The 18,958-nt window shown below is 46.8% G+C and overlaps 1 long non-coding RNA gene and 1 pseudogene across 1 annotated transcript; one reads left to right on the forward strand and one right to left on the reverse strand.

The window, feature by feature from the left end:
• Nucleotides 1-12,818: 12,818 nt before the first annotated feature.
• On the reverse strand, nt 12,819-13,894 carry LOC127309933 (probable inactive linolenate hydroperoxide lyase; annotated as a pseudogene).
• Nucleotides 13,895-17,041: 3,147 nt separating this feature from the next.
• LOC139832172 (uncharacterized) lies at nt 17,042-17,706 on the forward strand. The gene is made up of 3 exons (XR_011746848.1): nt 17,042-17,298; nt 17,379-17,483; nt 17,585-17,706. It is a non-coding gene; the product is annotated as an uncharacterized lncRNA (long non-coding RNA).
• Nucleotides 17,707-18,958: the final 1,252 nt, after the last annotated feature.

The raw sequence follows: 18,958 nt of genomic DNA on the forward strand, positions 1-18,958 counted from the left end.
ATTGATTTTTCCATATTTTTTTAGTTAGCATTTTATGAAATAGTAGTTATTGATTCCACGGCCCAAACTGATGAGCTTATATACCGGGCTGAATTTACTTGTTGTCTTAGCAGCTCCAATCTTTCTACGTTTCCTTTTTAATCAAAGCTCGTGTAACCAAATGGTCATGGAGTGTGGGCCAAGGAAAACCTAACATTTTCCTTTTTTTCTGAGGAAAGCATAAGGTTGTTTCGGAAAAAGGAAAAAGAAACTGTGCCAGAGGAAACAAAGGAGCGATCACACAACTTACTGGTAGTCGACTGAGACCCATACATTAAAACACATATATCTACTACCTATATCAAACCTGCAAGGAAATGGAGCAACACACTGAAAATTCTCTACCGTATTTTTGGCAGTAATTACCCAATAATAATTATTTAAGGGTAATTTATTGATGGTTAATAACGTGATGAACAGTGACCCCGTGAACATTAACAACGCACTAGAAGTTTTTTACAGTATTTTTTTGGAAGTAATAACCAAATGAACATTAACAAGGCACTAAAAGTTCTCTATGGTATTTTTTGGCAGTTGTTAGACTAGCCCCAATAGAAGTATCATAAGTAGTATCATGCATGCCATATTGACAAAAATCTGATGTGTCACATCAATTAATGAGGTGAGAGATGAGAGTAGTATCATAATATGATACCGTATCATGACACATAAACCTAGAAAACTTCATGATAAATACATCATATACACACATTTGCATTGAGATTCAACAAAACATTAAATATGACATAAGCATATTATGATATTATGCATTGTGGAGGTGGTATCACAAACTAGTATCATATCATAATATGCTTATGTCATATTTGTTGGATCGGAGGTATTCGGTCGTGGGCACCCATGTTTTTATTTCGACCGATTGGTTCTGGAGGGAGCGGCGCGAAGCTCTTTTTCTTTGATTGACATCAAGTGACTATGGATACATGATGAAAATCGAAAGAAGAGAATTTCATGAAGACCGGAGGGGAGGACTAGCTAAGGGAGGTTCAAGTCTCTGCGATGTTGAGGGACTTGCTTGGTGTTCCGGACTTCACAGCAACGGTATGAAAGTGGGGGCGACAACACAGGTGAAGTGCAGAGTCCTACCTTTCAGGGTGAAAACCCAAGGTCTGGCCTTAATTGGTTGTGTCTGGCAATGTCCTTGGTGGAGGCATTGTTTTGAGAGCGGGGACTAGCCTGTAATTCAGGTGTTGTCTTGGCGGTGGATGTATTGTTGTTGTTAGGCCCTAGATACTGTAGCGGGACTTTTGTTTCTTAGTTTTCTTTTCTTGTTTTTGGTTGCGTGCATCCGTAGTGCCACTAGGGTGGTGCGTTGTTGCAGAGGCTGGGTGTAATTGGTATATTCTTGATATTAATATATTTCCTTTATCGAAAAAAGTCTTTACTGGTGGCAATTTCGCAATATTAATTCTTCAGCAGTGTACAAACGGTATCATTTCGCATGAACAGTACCCCATGAACAATAAAACCCATTCTAAGTTATCTATTGTATTTGTTGGAGGTAATTACTTGATAGTAATTATTCGACGGTAATTTTTAATGTTAACTAACGCGATGACGACCCTAAAATTCTGAAGTAGTTTTCGATAGTTTTTTCTCCAGTCCATGGCATAAGGTGCACTATTACAATCGTCGGCGGAGCCTTCCGGAAATCACCACGTCGGCCAAATCAAGAAGAAACGGTCTCAGAAAGTTCTCCATCTTCGCACAAGACAAACCCTAGGACAACCACTATTATTAGGCAGATCGGCATGCCCCCACAGTGCCGCCCGCTGGCCAACCCTCTCCGGCGGAAGAGGAGGCAAGCCATAGCACGAAGCACGCGCACGCTCTGGGCCAAGGCCGGCGTTGTGCACCACGCCACCTCCCCACGCACCTCCGGGCGACCAGGTAGCCGCACCGATGACGGATCTAGACGGGAGCCTAAACCTGTGACATCGACCTCCTCCCCATGCGTGGATGCCCAAAGGAAGCTGCCGCTGCAACATGGCATTGCCCCATCTACCGCAAGAAGCCATCCCACACGGGTGTCACGCCCGAGGGAACGTCGACGTCATCCCATGGCTAGGGGCGCAGCCCCAGCTAGCGGGCGCAGCCGACACCTTGTGTCGTCTCCAGCCGCCGCCAAAGGGACGGCCATGCACAGTGAAAACAAGTGACATCATACATCTACCGGAGTTGACCATTTGATTAGGGAAGGCCATGCACACTGAAAAGAAGTGACACCAGGCATATACCAGAGTTGATCATTTTATTAGGGATCTCATCGTCATCAAGTCTTATCGTTTTCGTTGAGACACTATTTATGCTTATGTTTAAGTTGGCAGGTTTGTCAGGGGGACGACCCCCAGTGGGTCGAGAGCTTGACTAAATGGCTAAGTCATGTGGCTAATTACCGGCTTACACGGATAAGCCGGATGAGCTTGCTTATCACTTAATATGAGGTTGATCGGATTAAAGGTCATTCGGTTGAGTAATCCGGAATACCGGCGTAGCCATGCCGGAATAGAGTTGCCAGCACACCGTAAGCCGGAAAGGTCAAGATATGCCAGATCATAGAAAAATGATCGAAGGATGAAGATCCGGCTTACTTTATGCGGAACCGGAATAGCGGTCCGGCAAAGGCCTAACAGTCATGTGTCTATCCCCAAAGTCCAAGATCCGGTCGTTTCACTATGGACATGAAGGAGATACGTAGGATCTCTTCATGACGAAGGCGAGCGCTCCATTCCAAAGGAGGCCAGAGCACGCAGATGAGGAACTGCTACAGTGGCTAGCGCCAAAGTGGTCAGCGCTACAGTGCTAGAAGGCCAAGTCAAAAGGTACCTCATGGGAGAGGATATGAGCTACAGGCCAGAGGCAACGTAATCAAAGATCCTCGCGAGATGCTCCTTCAGCACATGCTAGGGTTTCATCCTTGTAACCTGCCTCCCTCCTATATAAGGAGAGGCAGGATTCCCTTGCACGTGACGATCCCATCATCCCCCTTAGCGATAGGAGTTCATCTTCTACATTCGCCATACAGCTTATGGAGCGTCATTGTAGCTTTCATATACTGCTCTATACATCGCAGACAAGCGGGAGTATGGGCTTTACGTCGTCACGAGGACCCTGAACCTAGGTAAACCTTGTGTCGTATGTGTGTTCTTCCATCTCCCCTCATTCAGATCCACCGGGGCACATCGGCCCCAACTTAAGCCTACCTATGGCATATGTTTGTTCACCACGACGATAAGGTTGAAGACACAATTCAATCTCATGTGCATTTGGACATTCACAACTTATGAACAAGATTGATCTGACCTTTATTTGGTCGGCTAAGGATACTACCACTAGCGCCAAATATAAAGTGAACTGGGAACTGGTGTGTCATCCCAAAAAGCTTATAAGTTTAGTGTGATGAACTTGGACTAAGTCCCGATGGAGTTTCGCTTGTGGTAGCCATGGCTTGACTGGAAGGACCCTGGATAGGTGAGATTAGGAAATCTTTTTCCCAATGAGGATATGAACATTTTCTACGCCGCCACAACCACTGCGATTGGGAATGGTTGCAGAACCACTTTTACATGCGCCATGGTTGGGTGGAAATTTTGGGGTTTCCCTATTATATTGTGATCAAAATTCATATAAAAGCTAATTTCTAAGGAGTTGAGCAAGAGGCCCACCGCTGGAGGCTTGGACCGCTCGAGTTCCTGTGGTATGGATTGTCATCTAGGTCACAACCACTATATATACTTTGTAAGCTGCTACACGAGATAAGTTGAATATGTGAAATTTTCGGCGGCGTGTGTAAACTCCTCCCACAATAGTGAAGTTTTTTTGGTTGGCACCCGTGGCTTTCCTCTTCTTGTTTGAGGGGGTTTTCACGTTAAAAATCTCTTGTCCTTTGCGTTTGTTCGACCTACCTCCTCACTTTTTCTCGGCCGTGGTTGTAACATTCTCCAAAATGTAGGTCTTGATGAAATGGAAGACTACAATAGTTGGAAGCTGATGGAGAATGGCCAATATTCCACAAGCTCGATCTATGAGATCCAATTCTTGGGCCCTACCACCTCCATTGGGAACAAGATAGTTTGGAAGGCCTAGGCCTGTCCAAAAGTAAGGAAAAATCGCTTGGCTTTGCAACACAAAATAGAATTTTGATTTCTGATAGGTTGAAAAAAAAGGTGGCAAAACTGCGGCTTGTATCCACTTTGAAGCAAACGAAGGATTCGGCCAATCATCTATTTGTCGCTTCTCAATCCACATTTTGTGCTACATAAAATATTAAATAGGTACCCACGATGTTCACTCAGACAATTTTTACACCTCTCAATCAAGAAGTGGTGGATTATGATGACGGACAGCTCAATCCATAACCCGTTTAATAATCTTTTGAAAAATTTGGAACGAGTGCAAAGCTTAGAGTGTTTCACAATAAACATGGCCCGTCCGCTGAAATATTAGAAAAAATTAAATGGGAAGCCACGTTGTTGTGTTATCGACAAGTACGCCATAGAGTGTACCTCACGGCGTGGAGAGAGAGTGGTGGGCAAAAGGCGGGGAGCTACCGGGACGGTGAGACACGAGCTACCCACCTTCAGATGCTTAAATAACAATGTCAAAAGGTTTATGAACTGAGATGTTGTTCATGTGCGGCGTCCGCGGCGGAGCAGGTTGCCGGCGGGCGGCGGCGAGGGGGCCTGCCATTCTGCCTAATAAAGGTGGCAGTCCTAGGGTTTCTCTCGCGCCAAGTGAAGATCGTTCGGAAGCTTCTTCCCACCGAGGTTGCTGGATTGTCGTGTTCCGGAAGGTCCTGCCGGCGAAATTCATTGTGCGATCAATGCCTGAAGATTGCTGGATTGGGTGTTTTCGGTCGAGCGCACCCATGTTTTTTATCTGACCGTTTGGTTTCAGATGGAGCGCTTCGAAGCTCTGCTGGCTGTTAATATCATGGAGCTTGTTTTCTTTCCATGGTGCTGGCGGAGAAGGTCATGAAAGTCAAGATTGGTGGAAGAGCAATAGTGGTGGGATCTTGGTGGTGAGATGGAACTGGCTTGGTGTTCTGGGCTTCACAGCAGCGGTATGAAAGTGGGGGCGACAACACATGTGAAGTTCAGAGTCCTACCTTTCAGGGTGAAAACCCAATGTCTGGCCTTAATTGGTTGTGCCTGGCAATGACCTTGTTGGAGGCATTGTTTTGAGAGCGGAGACTATCTTCAGGGTGAAAACCTAAGATCTTTGATCGGGCGACGACGGTGTTAGAGCACTGTTCCCTTCTTGAAGCCGTCGTTTTTGGAGAGTCTGTATTTCAGGTGTTGTCTTGGCGATGGATGTATTGCTGTTGTTAGGCCCGAGATACTGTAGCGGAACTTTTGTTTCTTAGTTTTATTTTCTTTTTTTGGCTGTGTGCATCCGTAGTGCCATTATGGTGGTGCGTTGTTGCAGAGGCTAGGTGTAATTGGTATCTTTTGATATTAATATATTCCCTTTATCGAAAATGTAGAGGGGAATACGAGGGCATCTCCAAGATTATGGTTCTCACTTATTTTCAATATTGCTCAGCGTGGCGCTCCTTCATTTGCTGAAAGAAAACTTCACCACTAAAACACCCCCATTTTTTCTAAGGATACATTAGTGCCATATAAAATAGGCCTGTCTTATTTAAAAAAGAATGATAAGGGTTTGTAAATCTTTTGCGTTCGTTTTTTCTTTTTTAGGATGCTGGTCTCATGTTTGATCTAAGCGACTGCTGAAAGCTTCAAAACAATTATTTTGAAAGTACAGAAGTATTCACTAGTAGAAAACCTCTCATCCATCTAAGCCTTTAGTACCGGTTCCCTTACGAACCGGTACTAAAGGGGGCATTAATACCGGTTCCGTGTGTGGGACATCAATACCGGTTCGGTATGGACCTTTAATACCGGTTCGTAACACGAACCGGTATTAAAGGGTTTGGGCCCGATTTTCAGGTGGTGGTGGGGCCAGGGTTGCACCTTTAGTACCGGTTCGTGTAAGGAACCGGTACTAAAGGGTCTGTGCCCTATATGAGCGCGCGGCAGCGCCCGAGCTCCCTGCATATCTCATTCTCACTTCTCTCACATTTCCAAATATTTTGCACCTCTCACACTCCAATAATCTTTATTTTTTTCCACCATTTTAACAAGATTAACGGCATACATCTATCCAAGGGTTAGCAATATCATCCTTCCTTCCAGCGTTCCTAATTTAGCTCAGTTCTTTGGTAGTTTTAACTCGTACTATTTTTGTAGTGCAAGCAAGGTGTTCGATGAAATGCCTAAGTTAGTGATTTTATTTTTTATATGCAATTTGAGCTGAAATTATGGTATGTTTTGTAGGTTTTAATTGTATCATCCCCGTCCTTACCGCTGTCGATCGCCAGCGTTGTCCCCTAGCCGGCACGGTACCACCTCGGTGTGCCCCTCTTCTTTTTTATAAAAAACAATTAGTTTTATGTGATGAACTTGAATATTAATTAAGTTGGTCACTCATATATCCATGATGTTGTGTATTTAATGATTTTTGATATACATATAAAATGCAGATGAGTCGACAATGGATGTACGGTGACCGGTGCCATCCCGAGTTCATTACTGGCATGCATTATTTTCTCAACGTGGCTGAGGCAAACAGGCGGTCGAATGGTTTCATGTATTGTCCATGTAGTTCCTGTAAGAATATGAAGGATTACTCTACCTCGAAGACCCTTCATGTCCACCTGCTGGAGAACGGTTTCATGCCCAGCTATAATTGTTGGACCAAGCACGGAGAAAGAGGGGTTATATTGGAAGACAACGAAGAAGAAGAGGATAGTGACAACTATCCCTTATTCACTGAAGACGGTGGTAGTAGAATGGGGGAAGACGAAGCTGAAGAAGAGCCCATTTTCGATGAGCCGATTTTTGATGACCCGGATGACGATTTGGGTCGGGCCATTCTTGATGCGAAGATGAACTGCGGAAATGAAAAGGAGAGGTTGAAGTTGGAGAAAATGTTAGAGGATCACAACAAACTGTTGTACCCAAATTGCGAAAATGGTCAGAAAAATCTGGGTACCACGCTGGAATTGCTGCAGTGGAAGGCAGAGAATGGTACTTCGACAAGGGATTTGAAAAGTTGCTGAAAATAATAAAGAAGATGCTTCCGTGGGAGAACGTGTTGCCCTCTAGCACGTACGAAGCAAAGAAGGTTGTCCGCCCTCTAGGATTAGAGGTGCGAAGATACATGCATGCATCAATGACTGCATCCTCTACCGCTGGGAGTACGAGAATTTGAATGCATGCCCGGTATGTAGTGCATTGAGGTATAAGATCAAAGTAGATGACCCTGGCGATGTTGAGGGTGAGTCCACCCCGGGAAGAGGGTTCTGCGAAGGTGATGTGGTATGCTCCTATAATACCACGGTTGAAACGTTTGTTCCAGAACAAAGAGCATGCCAATTTGTTGCGATGGCACAAAGAGGACCGTAAGAAAGATGTGATGCCGAGACACCCCGCCGATGGGTCGCAGTGGAGAAAATCGACAGAGAGTTCAAGTCATTTTCGGATGACGCAAGGAACTTAAGATTTGGTCTAAGTACGTATGGCTTTAATCCTTTCGGGGAGCAGAGCTCCACCATAGCACCTGGCCGTTGACTCTATGTATCTATAACCTTCCTCCTTGGTTGTGCATGAAGCGGAAGTTCATTATGATGCCGCTGCTCATCCAGGGGCCCGAAGCAACCCGGCAACGACATTGATGTGTACCTGAGGCCATTGGTTGAAGAACTTTTAGAGTTGTGGCGTGACGAAGGTGTACCTGTGTGGGATGAGCACGAACAAAAGGAATTTAACCTACGAGCGTTGTTATTTGTAACCATCAATGATTGGCCTGCTCTTGGCAACATTTCAGGGCAGTCAAACAAGGGATACAATGCATGCACACACTGTTTAGGTGAGACTGACAGTAATTATTTGGGAAACAAGAATGTGTACCTGGGGCATCGTCGATTTCTTCCAAAACAACATCACGTAAGAAAGAGAGGAAAGCATTTCGGAGGTGAGGCAGATAACCGAACGAAGCCTACCCGCCCTACTGGGGAAGTTATATATGATATGGTCAAGGATTTAAAAGTGATCTTTGGAAAGGGTCCCGGCGGACAATCTGTTCCGCATGATGTTGACGGACACGTACCCATGTGGAAGAAGAAGTCGATATTTTGGGAGCTACCCTACTGGAAATTCTTAGAGGTTCACTCTGCAATCGACGTGATGCACGTGACGAAAAATCTTTGCGTGAACCTGCTAAACTTCTTGGGCGTGTATGGGAGGACAAAAGATACACCGGATGCACGGCAGGACCAGCAAAGTATCCACGAAGGAAACAACCTGAATCCAGAGAAGTATCAAGGTCCTGGCAGCTACGCTCTTACCAAAGAGGAGAAGGAGATATTTTTTGAAGTCCTGAGTAGCATCAAGGTCCCGTCTGGCTTCTCGTCGAATATAAAGGGAATAATAAACATGTCGGAGAAAAAGTTTCAAAACCTAAAGTCTCATGACTGCCACGTGATTATGACACAATTACTTCCGGTTGCATTGAGGGGGCTTCTGCCGGAAAATGTTCGAGTACCCATTGTGAAGCTATGTGCGTTCCTCAATGCAATTTCTCAGAAGGTGATCAATCCACTTACTCTACAAAATTTACAGAAGGATGTGGTCCAATGTCTAGTCAGCTTCGAGTTGGTGTTCCCACCATCCTTCTTCAATATTATGACACATCTCCTAGTTCACCTGGTCGAAGAGATTGGCGTTCCCGGTCCTGTATTTCTACACAACATGTTCCCCTTTGAGAGATTCATGGGAGTCTTAAAGAAGTACGTTCATAACCGTGCTAGGCCAGAAGGAAGCATCTCCAAGGGCTATGGAACAGAGGAGGTCATTGAGTTTTGTGTTGACTTTATTCCTGACCTTAAGCCGATCGGTGTTCCTGAATCGCGCTATGAGGGGAGACTGCGTGGAAAAGGCACGCTAGGAAAGAAATCAGCAACGTGTATGGACGGACATTCTTTCACTCAAGCACACTACACAGTTCTACATAATTCCATCTTGGTGGCTCCGTACAAAGAGGAACACAAGGAGATCTTACGCTCTAAATACCCGGAGCAACGTGAAGATTGGATTGATGGAGAACACATGAAGACTTTCGGCGGTTGGTTGCAAACACGTCTCATGAATGTCACCGATGAAGAGCAGCTGTACTTGTTGGACAAGCAACCATCTTCTACTATATCGACTTTTCAAGGGTACGAGATTAATGGGAACACATTTTACACTTTCGCCCAAGACAAAAAGAGCACCAACCAAAATAGTGGTGTCCGCTTTGATGCAGAAGATGGCAATGGGAACAAGGTCACATATTATGGGTACATAGAGGAGATATGGGAACTTGACTATGGACCTAATTTCAAGGTCCCTTTGTTCCTGGCAAATGGTTCAACCTGAAAGATGGGGTACAGGTAGACCCGCAGTACGGAATGACTACAGTGGATTTCAAGAATCTAGGGTACGACACCGAACCATTCGTCCTAGCCAGTGAAGTGGCTCAGGTTTTTTATGTGAAGGATATGTCTAGCAAACCGAAAAAAAGAAAAGAAAGGCAAGAGGACACATCATACGATGAGCCAAAGCGGCACATAGTTCTTTCAGGAAAAAGAAACATCGTGGGAGTAGAGGACAAGACAGACATGTCAGAAGATTATAATAAGTTTGACGATATTCCACCCTTCAAGGTAAAAATTGACCCAAGCATCATCTTAAACAATGAAGATTGTCCATGGTTGCGTCGCAGTAAGAAGAAAGGGAAACGGGCGAAGAAAACTCAGAAGACTAGCTAGCTACATATAGGGATCATAACTTGTGTATCTCAATATGGAAATCACTTTTGTGTAATGATGTTACTGTATGTAAGATATTAACAATCGAGATGGTTGGCTTGTTTTACTAGTTAAGTAGCTTTCACGGGCTTGCAGGGAAATTTTTCCGAGGCGGAACTTCCGAATATGCCATATATAGGGCATGTGCACCAAGGGCATATTCGAGAAGTTCCGCCACGGGAGATTTCCCAACCCTTTCCCCAACATTGTTAGAGGAGATGGAGTCTTCCACGGGCTTGCAGGAAAAAATTTCCGAGGCGGAACTTCCGAAGATGCCATAGGGCGTGTGCACCAAGGGCATCTTCGACAAGTTCCGCCACGGGAGATTTCCCAACCCTTTCCCCAACATTGTTAGAGGAGATCGATGGAGTCTTCCACGGGCTTACAGGGAAATTTTTCCGAGGCGGAACTTCCGAAGATGCCATAGGGCGTGTGCACCAAGGGCATCTTCGACAAGTTCCGCCACGGGAGATTTCCCAACCCTTTCCTCCATCCATGGTGATGAAACTCTCCATCCATGTTGGCTTGTTGAGCTGCTTCCCATGGTGTATAGATGCTCCTTTTATAGGCACGGCGCCGCTTCTACTTTGTCTTCTTCTTCCTCCGACAGGGCGTCATGCGCTACATACTTTAGCTCATCGAGCAGAGCGTCCTTATCCCGCAGACAGCTTTAGTACCGGTTGCACCCACCAACCGGTACTAAAGGTTACCCACGCGTCCTTATCCTACCGACAGGGCGTCATGCGCTACATACTTTAGCTCATCGAGCAGAGCGTCCTTATCCCGCAGACAGCTTTAGTACCGGTTGCACCCACCAACCGGTACTAAAGGTTACCCACGCGTCCTTATCCCACCGACAGGGCGTCGTGCGCTACATACTTTATCTCATCGAGCAGGGCGTCCTTATCCTGCCGACAGCTTTAGTACCGGTTGCACCCACCAACCGGTACTAAAGGTTACCCACACGTCCTTATCCCACCGACAGGGCGTCGTGCGCTACATACTTTAGCTCATCGAGCAGGGCGTCCTTATCCTGCCGACAGCTTTAGTACCGGTTGCACCCACCAACCGGTACTAAAGGTTACCCACGCGTCCTTATCCCACCGACAGGGCGTCGTGCGCTACATACTTTATCTCATCGAGCAGGGCGTCCTTATCCTGCCGACAGCTTTAGTACCGGTTGCACCCACCAACCGGTACTAAAGGTTTGCCTCTGTCTTCCCGCCTATTTTTCTTCCCGCACTTTCCACCGGTTCCCGCCTCTGTCTTCCCGCCATTTTTTCACTATATATATGTAGGCTTGGCCACCATTTACATATCACATCTAGACTCATATCTGCAAACCTCATCATTCTCTCCCATGGCTTCCATCGCATCTCTAACCCCCCGGGAGGCGGAGGCGCTTTGCGCCTCGAACTACCCCTGCCCGCCGGGCTACCGCGTCCCGACCGGCTGGTTGCTAAGTGTCGGAGGCGTACCGGTCCCTCCAGTCCCTCTAGGTGTGGCGCGCGAGATGGCCATCACGAACCACTACTACTTCGAGCTCACGCCAGAGCAGCGGAGGAATCCCCAGTGGCATCCCGACTACAGCCCGACTTGGGAAAGCTTCTTCATCAATCAGCGTGAGAGGGCGCTTGCCAGGCACGAGGAGGGCGGCCCGCCTCCTCCGAACTTCAACGAGGCTGGACGTCGGCTGTGGTGGCGCGGCCGGACTCTCCAGGGCGTCATGGCCTACCGTGGCCCCCGCCTGCGCTACCCTCAGTCCCAGCCCACGCGTGCTCACCCGCCGACGTTCGAGTACCGCGACCCCGATGCCAGCGACGATGATGACGGCGACTACGACGATTACAGTGGCGACTACTACAGGGCTAGGCACGAGTATGACTGAATGACTCCAATAGTAGAATTTGGCCATGTATCTTTAATTTTCAGTTAAGCTATGTACTTTTAATTCGAGTTCACTCGTAATAAAATTTTATTCCCGCCCTTTCTTTCCCGCCTTTTTTCTCCCACGCGCGGCGTCGTGGCGGGAAAGTTTCCCGCGCGACGTCGTACGTGGCGGGAAACTTTCCCGCGCGGACGTCGTCGTGGCGGGAGTAAAGAAAACAAATAGAAAAGAAATATAAAAGAAAAGGAAAGAAAAGAAATAGAAAAGAAAAAGAAAAGCAATAGAAAATAATAAAAAGAAAAGAAATAGAAAATAAAAGAAAAAGAAACAGAAAAGTAAAAAAGAAATAAAAGAAAAAAGAAATAGAAAAGAAAAGGAAATAAAAATAGAAAAGAAAAGGAAAGAAAAGAAAAGAAAAAGAAACAGAAAAGTAAAAAAGAAACAGAAGAAAAAAAGAAAGAAAAGAAAACAAGAAAAGAAAAGAAAACAGCAAAAGAAAAAGAAAACAAAAAATACCTTTGGTACCGGTTGGTACCACCAACCGTACGAAAGGCCTTTCGTACCGGTTGGTGGTACCAACCGGTACCAAAGGTCGATCCCCTTGTTTAGGACTTAGCGCGGGGCAATTTCCCCAAATTTCTTCTTCTTCCGCGCGCCGCAGACCTCGCAGACGCCGCTCCCCGTCGCCGTCGCCGTAGCGGCCGCTGTCGCCATCGCCGTCGCCGTCGCCCTCGGCGTAGCCGCCGCCGTCGCCCTCACCGGCCGCCGCCGTCGTCGCCGCGTCGCCCGCGCCGCTCCACCTCTCCCCGCCGCCGTCGCCCTCACCGAGGTGAGCACCCCTCCCTCCCTCCTCGCCTCGCCTCCTCGCCTCGCCTCCCCGGCCGCCGCGCGCTCGCCGGGAGGAGCCCGCGCGCGCTGCCGCTGCCGCGCCGCGGTCGCAGCCGGCCTCCTCACGCACGCGCGCTAGGTGTTCGAGGAAATGCGGTGGAAGAGCTCGGCGACGAGCATGCAGGCGGTGGCAATGACGGCGTCCTTGGCGGCGCATCGCTTGTTGCCGAGCGCGGGGTCGTCCGTCTCGGGGCCATTGGACCAAGACACGTAGCTGAGCAGCTTCTCCCCTTCCTCCCCGACGAACCTGTCCGCACGAACTCCTCCGGCCGGTCGAACACCGCCGGGTCGCGCATGGCCAGCGGCTGGTACCCGCACAGCATCTCCCGGCGGACACCGCAAAGCCCTCGCCGCCGTGGGAGCGCAGCACGAAGTCCTGCCGCGCGCGCCGAACTGCAGCGGCACGGGCGGGCGCGTCCGGAGCACCTCGTACACCGTGGACCGCACCAGCTGCATCCGGCCCTTGGCCACCGCCGCGAACCCGACCTCGCCGCCGGTCTCCTGCAGCGCGGTGCGGACCTCGTCGCGGAGGCGGGTGCGGAGGCCGGCCGCGTCGGGCTTGCCGATCTCGAGCACGAGGAAGGGGAGGAAGACGGAGAAGCCGCCGAAGGCGTTGAAGCCGAGCACGAAGAGGATGTTGTTGACGGCGTCCTTGACGGTGAGGCCGTGGCTGTCCACGCCCACGGGGACGGCCTGATCTTCGCCTTAAACTCAGCCTCGAATTGCTGTTCTTATTTCAGTAATCAAGTATATGTTGTGTTAGCAGCTCCCACACCCAAATGTCGATTTTAATATTCATTCAAAAAAATTGACCGGCTAATATAAAGTCAGATGTACAAAGGCCTTTGGACCTTCACATTCGTACTGATGAGATATTTTAAAAAGATCATTATTTGATACTTTAGGAATTTTAAATTTCAAACTTCCGGAACAGGATGAAAAACATGCATGAAACTCTTTGGACCTGTGAAAGATATAGCGACCACGTATAGTTCAGAAGGATGTTTCAGTAAGTTCTGTTTATGGGCAGAACAAGTTCCAGGATTATATTTCATTTGGTTTCTTCATGTTTAAAAGGGTATTACAGTACATTGTTTCATTATGTGCAGGTGCGCTTTAAACTGGTTTCGGTAGAATTTTAAAAGCTGCATGACGATAGGGTTAGGGTCGAGAAGAGCGAGAGGGGCGCGCCGCCGAGTAGTGTTAGGGTCGAGAAGAGCGAGAGGAGGAAGGGGAACGCCGAGTAGTGTTAGGGTAGAGAAGAGCGAGAGGAGGAGGGGAACGCCGAGTCTGTGACCGTGGCGCCGCGACATCGAGTCAATTGTTATCCATCTAGCAATCTGTTATATGATCATTACATGATGAATGAAATACAATTGCTTTCTTAATTTTGTAGTGACATTGAGGTATGGAGGACGGCAGCTTCGTCCGAGATGAGGAGGGGGAAGAAGCGGTGCAGAAATTGATCTATGAGAGTGCCCGTGGTCCGGAACCCGACGATGGAGATGACAACGAGTACCAAGACTTTCTGAATGATTTTGGCGAGGGACTTGAGTCTGAACAAGTTAGAAAAGACAATGAAGTGTCCATCACAAACTCCGGCGAGGTGTATATCTATGTATCAATTAGTCTGTGTTCATCCCTAGATGCATTCATTTATTTGTATTGCACTTATTAACGAATAATTTTTTCTTTTAGCCTTCTGGATCATCGAGCAAGTCTGTTAGAACAAAACGAGGCCCGACGCGGGTGCTAAAGGGCGAGGGCAGGTTAGCCCTCACGGCATTCAAGGATAATGGTGAACCAGTTCATCCCAAGGAGTTTTGCCGCAAATTTACAAGTCAATCCGGAGTTATTGTTAGGGACCATGTACCGATCAGCATTCAAGAGTGGCATAAGCCGAAGAACCCAGAGAGTGGTGCTAGTTATGTCAACGACACGATGAAAAATTTTCTTTGGGACACGCTACTGACAAAGTTCAGCCTACCAGAAGACATGACGGAAGGCCAGAAGAATAAAGTCAAGGAATGGACATTGAAGAAGATGACCATACAATTCCAGAGCTTCAAGAAAAATTTATGGGACAAATATAAGAATGAAGATCCAGTATTCGATGATAATCTAGTGAAGATAAAAGATCACTGGGCCGCATTTAAGGAGTATAAGAAATCGTCTACTTTTGTGTCCCGATCGAAGAAAAATACCGAAAATGCTGCAAAGAAGAAACTTCCGCATCATTTGGGGTCAGGTGGCTACAAGAGTGCCATTCCGAAGTGGACATCGTTTGAGAATAAACTGATGGATCATGGAATCACTCCACAGACATGGGACTGGCCCGAACGGTCCAAGTTCTGGTTGTTCGCTCATGGGGCAGGGTTGGACCCAAAGACAGGGCTGATCGTTGCGAAGGGAAAATGGAAGGAAAAAATTGAGGCAATTGTACCGAAGCTTGTAGATGCAATTGAAAAGGTCAGAAAGGGAGAGTACATTCCCGATCGAGAGAATGACGAGTGACACTCGCTCTGGGAACCCCGAACATGTTGGACGGGTACGAGCTCGCCTGTGTCTCACCATGAAGGAAGCGTGGCCGGACAGCGCTGACACTTATAGAAGCCGTTCGCGAAAGAAGAAGAAGGACGCCGACATTGTAACGGAATTGTTAACTAGGGTGGAGGCTCTTGAGAGAAATCGTAGGGCACCCGATCAGCCGTTTCTACAGATCCACAAGCCGATGCTGCCCCATCTCAGCGAAGAAGCAGTGTCGGTTCCTCGCATCTTGACGGATGTGGAGGAAGCTACCCCGTGGATTATGTCACGGAGAAGACAGATTGCGAGCTACATATGTTATTCAGGACCGCGTCCGTTAAGGTGGCGGTCGGCTATGTGTACCCAAGTGAAGATGGAGCAATGCACCATCATATGCCCATTCCACCTGGCTGTGTTCGTGTCGGGGTGGATGAAGTTGTTCCGGGTTTTGAAACAGTGGAGCTTGATATTCCTAGAGGTGAAGATGAGAGGACACTGGCCGATGTCAAGCACGGTTTCGCCCTATGGCCGAAGAAGTACGTCGTCCTTTTGCAAAGGCCACCGACTCCTACACATGAGCAGCAAATGCCATCGACTCCTCCTGGTGGCAGTCCTGGTGAGCAGCCAAGTCCACACCTACATGAGAGGGACCCCAGCGTGAGTCCACCATCTCGAGATCCTCCGCGACGTAAGACAGCGTCCGTTAAGCGGAACGGTACGCCGCCTAGGAAGAAAGCTAGAAAGGAGAAACAATCGCCGCCATCGAGAAGTTACCTTGGGAAAAAACTCCAGAGGAAAACGCGGAGGCCGTTCAGGCCGAGTTGAAGAAATGGTTTGCACCGAAAGTGCCAGAGATACCTTTCAAGAAGACACTAGATCCGGTGAAAGTTGTGCGTACCGTTGACAATCTATATGACCCTGTACCATCGCCGCCATCTGACTATGCGCGTTCTATTGAAAGGTCGTATGACAAGATGATCGAGGCAACAAAACCCGTTCAATCGGGTATCAGGGAGATAAAAGAGATACACAGTGTCTACCAGCTCGGACAACAGCCCGTTCAATCGGTCGCCCCTCTCAAGGTGTTTGACGGGAAGACCGTTCAAAGTTCTCGACAATACGCAACTGATTACGCCTTCGCTGAACGAGCATATCAGTTTGTTCAAGGGAAAGATTTGGTCGAGAATCTCAGGAAGGTACCAACATGTATGCGTAACTTGCATTCGTGCTACCTAAAGGCATCAAAGGAAGGGATCGAGACTAACATGGTGCGAGTTAGGGAAGAGCACAACTTCCAGGAGTACTGTGTGAACGTTGACTTCGACGAACTCTTTCAGTTATACAATCTCCGGGCCCTCGACAAATCAATCATCAGTTGCTATTGTCTGTAAGTGATTTATTTATTTAATTTGAGAAGTCTTTAGCTCAGCTCGTTCATTGTCTGCAGATTATAATCTTTTGTGCGCTATATTATGCAGATCGAAGATGCTCGAATGCAAAAGGGACGATATCACAGACATTGGGTTCATTGACCCGCACACAATGCATGTTAAAACCATAGAGAATCCCCTCTATAACAAGGATACACCGCAGACTTTGCTAAGGTTTTTGAAGCGACAACGTGACAAAAAGCTAATAATTTGGCCTTACAACTTCGAGTGAGTCTTACTGTCTTATAACACATTATATTTTGCTCACCGTATGTCAAAATTTTAACTAATGACTTATATATATGACACTACATATTGAAACGTGCGTAGGTTTCACTTTATTCTTCTCGTCATCAATTTGGAAATTGGAGAAGTTGAAGTCTTTGACTCACTAAGCAAAAAATCGGAACTATACGTGTCTTGTTTTTTAATGCTCAGAAGGTAATTTTAATTCTTATCGGTTTGTTTCGTTAATTTCCTGCTTTGAACTAATTGATGACTCTTTTATGCATTTTCTTTTGTCGAGCAGCGTATGGCAAACTTTCATCAAGGAAGATACGTCCCGTGAATGGACACCGAAGCTGCGATGGCGTGCGAAAGTAAGTAGTACTACCTAGGTCCACACACCTTTTAATTATCATACTTGACTATTGTTTGATTGAATTATATTCTTGTAAAGAAATGCCCGCAACAACCTCCGGGGACCGATCTCTGTGGATTCTTCGTTTGCGAGTACATCCGCAGAATTGTCAGCGAGAGAACGAATAATGAAAGAAATAAAGAGGTACAAAAACAATCTTCACAAATTTGTTTTGTTATCATAAGTTGTGCTGAGTTTCAGTAATAGTTGTTTCATGAATTCATTTGTATCTTATTCTTTTATAGTTGGCAAGAAAGCGGAACAAGCTCTCAATCGATGACCGCTTCATAGCAATAGGCGAGGAATTGGCGGGATTTTTCCTTCGGGACATCATACCACCACTCGCAGAGTACCACTATGAATGAAGATGCACATGTTACATATATAGTTGACTCGAAGAGTACCACTATGCTACATGTAATAGACATATATAGAGTACGCCTCGGAGAGTACCACTATGCATGAAGATCGATCTTCATGCATAGTGCTACTTAATTTGCGATCTTATGCAATAACATGTGTGTTATATTATATGCACCAATTTGCTATGCATCATCTTGATCTTCATGTACTACCTAAACCCAAACGCGTTTCTGGTGCATCGACGCGATATGAAACAAACCGATATCCCTAAACCCCTCCAAAAACCCTAAAAAACCAATTCTCTGCCGCGGCCGAGATTTGGGCAAATTCCCTGCCGCGGGTGGGAACCTTTGGTACCGGTTCGTATTACCAACCGGTACCAAAGCTCCTTGGCCCTGAGCTCTCCTGGTGGCCCACGTGGAGGGCCTTTTATACCGGTTCGTAAGCAACCGGTACGAAAGGGGGGGGGGGGGCTTTAGTGCCGGATAATTAATACCGGTTGCTCAACCGGTACTAATGCCCCTCTGGAACCGGTACTGATGAGAGATTTTCTACTAGTGATTGCACCAGTGGGTAACATCCAAAAATATATAATAAGATCCAAAAGATTCAAATTTAATCATCAAAAACCGTCTGTTGCAACAAAATACATATTTGGTTTTAAAAAGCGATAGCTAGAAAAATGTTTTTTTTGGAACATAATAATGTCAAAGAATCTGGGAAAAATTGCATGCATATGACAAAAATATGTTCATCCCGTGTTTTCTAATGATTTTACGAGCTTCTAGAAAAATGATAAATCATGCAGTGAACAGTAGCATGCTAAAAACAACAAAACCAAATATTGCTGAACATCCAATAAGACACAAATGGGTGCAACTTGGCACTTTATTTTTTGAAAACGGTAAATGAAATATAATCCTTATATTACAACAGATAAAAGAGCTTGGAAAATAAAGTGCTAGAAAGAAACAAGAAGAAGCAATGCTTTTTTGGGTGTTGTATTTTTCTTTAACAAAACAACACATCGCAGCGCTCATTCCCCCCCTTCTCTTCTCTCACCTCTCTACAGTACCTGAGGGAGAACCGCTCCTCCCCGGGCCGAACCAAAGCTGACCTCGCCGGCGATGCCGGCCGAGGGAGGCGGAGGGGAGGCGCCGGACTTCTCTCTGTAGATATTAGGGTTAGGTTTTGGCATCTTGCCAGTAGTTGTTTTAGTTTAGGTGCAGCTCCGGATTGGTTCGGCAAGATCTGGA

The sequence above is a fragment of the Lolium perenne genome, chromosome 6 (assembly GCF_019359855.2).
Source record: "Lolium perenne isolate Kyuss_39 chromosome 6, Kyuss_2.0, whole genome shotgun sequence".
NCBI lineage: Eukaryota > Viridiplantae > Streptophyta > Magnoliopsida > Poales > Poaceae > Lolium > Lolium perenne.